At 36.3% G+C, this 5919-nt stretch overlaps 1 pseudogene; it reads right to left on the bottom strand.

The window, feature by feature from the left end:
- Positions 1-523: 523 nt before the first annotated feature.
- On the bottom strand, positions 524-1086 carry Tmed2-ps2 (transmembrane p24 trafficking protein 2, pseudogene 2; annotated as a pseudogene).
- Between the last annotated feature and the right edge of the window lie 4833 nt (positions 1087-5919).

Genomic DNA, 5919 nt, shown 5'->3' with positions numbered 1-5919 from the left:
TTAAGTTATTTTACTCATTTATTACTTTAATTGTTTGTTCATGTTTTCCTGGCTCTTTGGGGGGATTATTCATTTCCTCAAATTGTTTGTGTATTTCTGGCTTCTATTGAACAATTATCGATTTCCTTCAATTGTTCATTTGTGGTTTCTGTATTTGCTTAAAGAATTTATTAATTCTGTTTTTAAAAACCTTAATCACTTTTGTACAGTTGGTTTTAAAGTCCTATTATTGTACTTCAGCTATGTTATTCAGAGCCTGTTGTGGCAGAATAGCTTGACTCTGGTCTTCTAGCTGGTATGTAGCTTGTCCAGCCTCTGAATTCTTCAAAGGACCTGTATAATTGTGAAGTGTTTAAGTAAGAATTTTAAGACAAGCAAATGGCAAAATTTCACTCTACCTTTCCTAAATAGGCTTTCCCATTGCATATCAATCACAAATAACCAGAAGTCATGAATGTACTGAAAATAAAAGTGCATAAACTAATGACATTTTTATGACCAAGATGTTTGGTAAACATGTGCATCATAAAATGGTATTGACAGAAAAAGTACTCTTCAAAAACCCTCTGGACTTTAAAATTTTTTTCTTTAAGTATTAGATCTGTCCCAATGTCATGGCAATTCAAACAGGAGCTTCGAAGGACCAAAGGATCACTCTACTGTTTGTGTAGTCATTGGTGGCTCATTCATTTCTTCTTGCTTGTTCTGATGAGCCTCTGTCTCATCCTTTGGGAGCATTCCCAATGTCAATAGTGAACATTACTGTCTTTTGAGTCATGGTAGACATCCTATTACTAGAGAAGAATTTGTATGTCTCACATGTGAATGTGTACTTCCAGTTGGTCTCTCTGTCTCATAGGTTCCTTTATTTTCTGGTCCTGTGACCTCCACAGACATCCTATATCTTTCTAGTTGTAAAGGAAGCCATTTTCAGCAACACTGAAGATGAAGTCCCTCATGGTACCTGAGGTGACCAGCTTGAAGAAGCACTCCTTGGCATATAAATCAATTGATATTGACAAAGCAGTATGAGGCCATAGCCAGGAGCTAGGCCAAAAGCACCAGCAGCTCTTCCAGCATCACCATGATGCAGCAAGGGTGAAGAGAGAGGCCTCTAGAGCTGCCACCTCTGCAAAAGGTGCTGTTTTTTTTTTTCTTATTTTAAAAATGTGGAAAGAATCAGAGAAAGAACTGGAAGAGCTTGAAGGGGCTCAAGACCCCATATGTACAACAATGCCAAGCAACCAGAGCTTCCAGGGACTAAGCCCCTACCCAAAGTCTATACATGGACTGACCCTGGACTCTGACCTCATAGGTAGCAATGCATATCCTAGTAAGAGCACCAGTGGAAGGGGAAGCCCTGGGTCCTGCTAAGACTGAACCCCCAGTGAACTAGACTGGTGGGGGGAGGGCGGCAATGGGGGGAGGGTTGGGAGGGGAACACCCATAAGGAAGGGGAGGGGGGAGGGGGATGTTTGCCCGGATACCGGGAAAGGGAATAACACTTGAAATGTATATAAGAAATACTCAAGTTAATAAAAAAAAATATAAAAAAAATGTGGAAAGAAGCTAATGACAACTTCCACTAAGATTAAGATTGAAACTTAAAAGAAAGTTGGTGTTTTAGACTTTTATCAGCTTTTAAGTTTCTTTAAAATGAAATAAACATCTTCTTGGTCAAGTTTCTTTAACATACAAAAATTACAAGTCACCTCCAAAGGATCCTTCCTAGTTTACAGCTGTGTAATTTTTTTAATGCATTTGAATTGCTCAAAGTCAAGGGATTGTACTATTCACATTGCTTCTTGAAGCTATTTATGCTATTCTTGCATTTTCAGTGACATTTAAGTCACAAGGTTCCACTAAATGGATTCTGACATTTGAAAAAATTATCATCCAATGTTTTCATGCAAGATGCATTATTTTAATCATGCTCATCACAGGGAAAAAGCTTCATAGTTTAAGGACATCGGCATAATGACCTTGTCTTTTCTAAAGGCCAGCTTATTTGTGTTTCTAAACCTAGCCTCTCTGTATACCACCTTTACTTGCCTTAATTCATTCAGCTTGTTCTTTCTGGAAGAGAACATAATGAGCCTTCTAAACATAAAGATGACAAACCAACAAGACGCAGTGACACTTCCACACATAATTAACAATATATTCTTATTAATATTAGCCTCTCTACTTGAAGATGTAAGAAGCATTCATAAAACAAAGCAAAAAAATCCCCATGGTTGATACCTGTAATATCTTAAAAAATCTATTAAAAAGAGTATTTATGAGATCAAAACCATTATATATGTGAAATTTCCATAATTCTAATATGCAATATATTAATAGACTCTACATATTATAGAGTATCTCTCCATACAATATTTATAAATATATTTTTACACACTGACTTGTTTCTCAGATGGTTATTGTATATTTCATTTGATCTGTGCATTAAAGGGATGTACTGTGTAGAACAAGAGACAAGCATTACATACGTGGAAAACAAAATAAGAATTGAATTATGAATACATAGATGAGAGAAAGAGAGGGGGCATGTTAGAAAAAGTGATGCATATCCCAAAAAGAAAAATTAGCCCAAGGTAAAATAATAGAGAAACAAAGAAGTGTGGCTCCATGTACATAACATTATGTGAAAAGCTTCTCTGTAGAGATTATTAGCTTTCAATCAAAGAATAAGAGGGTTTTAACTTAACAGAGCTTTGAAGTATCATAGATTGCCACATAAGGACAATAATGAGTATTTTGTAAATATTTCCTTTATTTTTAGGATAAATATATCACTTTCCTTCACTTTTCTCCCTCCAAATATTCACACATACTCCTTCTTGCTCTCTTTCAAGTTTGTGACCTTTTAAAAATTGTTGCATCACACATATATGTGTGTAGATAGATAGATTGACAGATAGATAGATAGATAGATAGATAGATAGATATAAAATGTAAATTCCCAAACATAACTGCTCTGTCAGAATAATGTTACTTATATGCATGTTTTTAGGAGTGACTGCTGGGTTCCACATGGCCTTAGTGGGGGAAAGAACACGGTTTCTGCCCCTAAGACAGAGCCAGCAGACATGGACCTCCACAAGTGTCAATAGCTGCCATGGACATAAGGCTTGCTTATGTAATAATGAATACATTGTAACATTCCTTTGAGGAATGTTCTGCCTGTTACCATTAATGACTCCATGATAATCAGGCAGCACTAGTCCAAAAGGTGAAAGTATGGCTAATTTCTTAGCAAAATGGTAAACGCTGGGACTTTCAGTACAGCCCATAAGGAAGCAGAAAAGAAATCTAAGAACATGAGTTCAGAGACACAGCCAGAATACAGCAAATATAGAGGCGAATGCCAGCAGCAAACCACTGAACTGAGAATAGGTCTCCTATTGAAGGAATCAGAGAAAGAACTGGAAGAGCTTGAAGGGGCTCGAGACCCCATGTGTACAACAATGCCAAGCAACCAGAGCTTCCAGGGACTAAGCCACTACCTAAAGACTATACATGGACTGACCCTGGACTCTGACCCCATAGGTAGCAATGAATATCCTAGTAAGAGCACCAGTGGAAGGGGAAGCCCTGGGTCCTGCTAAGACTGAACCCCCAGTGAACTAGTCTATGGGGGGAGGGCGGCAATGGGGGGAGGGTTGGGAGGGGAACACCCATAAGGAAGGGGAGGGGGGAGGGGGATGTTTGCCCGGAAACCGGGAAAGGGAATAACACTCGAAATGTATATAAGAAATACTCAAGTTAAAAAAAAAAAGAAAGAAATAAAAAAAAAAGTGAAAGGAAAATAGAAATGCAATGGAAATTCCTAAAAATATATATATATATATATATATATATATATAAAATTTATCAACTACACAAAAAATAAGGATGCAATATGAATTATATGAGACCTTCATGAATCTAAAGGAACAGGCAGCTACACTATTGGTCAACATTTCTGAAAGATACGAAGAAAGGTAATAAAGAGGTTTGGGGAGTGGTAATTGCAGAATATCCTACCCTGCTAAGATCTTTTGTTTATGCTTGCAAAGGCAGACAGATGACTAACTTCAGCATCTGTGCTTAAGAGAGGCAAACAAATTTCTGAATTTTTTACAATGTTAAAAGAAAATGTGTGCTTGATGTCTCCAAAGAATCAAAGGATGGGGTCATGGGATTAAGACACAAATTAAAGATTTAATAAAAATGAAGGCACAACATACCCAAACTTATGGGGCAAAATGAAAGCAGTACTAAGAAGAAAACTCATAGCTCTGAGTGCCTCCAAAAGAAAATGGAAAGAGCATACACTAGCAGCTTGACAGCACACCTGAAAGCTCTAGAACAAAAGATGCAATTGCACCAAAGAGGAGTAGACAGCAGGAAATAATGAAATTCAGAGCTGAGATCCACCAAGTAGAAACAAAAGGAACTATACAAAGAATTAAAAAAAAAAAAACAGGAACTGTTTCTTTGAGAAAATAAACAAGGTAGATAAACACTTAGCCAGACTAAGCAGAGGATAGAGAGACAGCATCCAAATTAACAAAATCAGGAATGGAAAGGAAAACATAACAGAATCTGACAAAATTTAAAAAACTCATCAGATACTACAACAAAAGCCTATATTCAACAAAGCTGTAAAACCTGGAGAAAATGGACAATTTTCAAGACAGACACCAGGTACCAAAGTTAAATCAAGATCAGATAAACTATCTAAACAAATCAAAGAAGACCTAATACCAATATTCTTCAATCTATTCTACAAAATAGAAACAGAAAGAACACTACTCAATTGATTCTCTGAAGCCACAATTTCACTTATACCTAAACCACACAAACAGCTAACAAAAAAAGAGAACTTCAGACCAGTTTCCTTCATGAAGATCAATGCAAAAATACACCATAAAATTCTCACAAACCTAATCGAAGAAGACATCAAAACGATTATTCATCATGATCAAGTAGACTATTTCGCAGGAATGCAGGGATGTTTCAATATACGTAAATCCATCAATGTAATTCACTACATAAACAAACTCACGAAGAAACCACATGATCATCCCATTAGACGCTGAGAAAGCATTTGACAAAATTCAACACCCATTAATGTTAAAAGACCTGGAAAGATCAGGAATTCAAGGCCCACAGCTAAATATAGTAAAAGCAATATACAGCAAACAAGTAGACAACATCAAAATGAATTGAGAGAAACTTGAAGCAATCCCACTAAAATCAGAGACTAGACAAGGCTCACTCTCTCTCTACCTATTCAATATAGTACTCAAAGTCCTAACCAGAGCAATTAGATAACAAAAGGAGGTCAAAGGGATACATATTGGATATGAAGAAGTAAAAATATCACTATTTACAGATCTATAACAGAATACATAAGTGACCTACAAAATTCCACCAGAGAACTCCTAAACGTGATAAACATCTTCAGCAAAGTGACTGGAAATAAAGTTATCTCAAACAAATCAGTAGCCTTCCTCTAATCAAAGGATAAACAGACTGAGAAAAAAATTAGGGAAATGATACCCTTCACAATAGTCATAAGCAACATAAAATACCTTGGTTTAACACTAACCAAGCAAGTGAAAAATCTGTATGACAAGAACTTCAAGTCTCTGAAGAAAGAAATTGAAAAAATCTCAGAAGATAGAAAGATCTCCCATGCTCATGGATTGGCAAGATTAATATTGCAAAAATTGTCATCTTGCCAAAATCAATCTACAGATTCAATGCAATCCCCATCAAAATTCCAACTCTATTCTTTATAGACTTAGAACGAGCAATTTGCAAATTCATTTGGAATAAGAAAAAATCCAGGATAGTGAAAACTATACTCAACAACAAAAGAACTTCTGGGGAAATCACCATCCCTGAACTCAAGCTGTATTACATAGC

This window comes from Rattus norvegicus, chromosome X, assembly GCF_021556685.1.
Source record: "Rattus norvegicus strain SHRSP/BbbUtx chromosome X, alternate assembly SHRSP_T2T, whole genome shotgun sequence".
Taxonomy (NCBI): Eukaryota; Metazoa; Chordata; class Mammalia; order Rodentia; family Muridae; genus Rattus; species Rattus norvegicus.
This window is presented reverse-complemented; position numbering and strand designations above follow the sequence as displayed.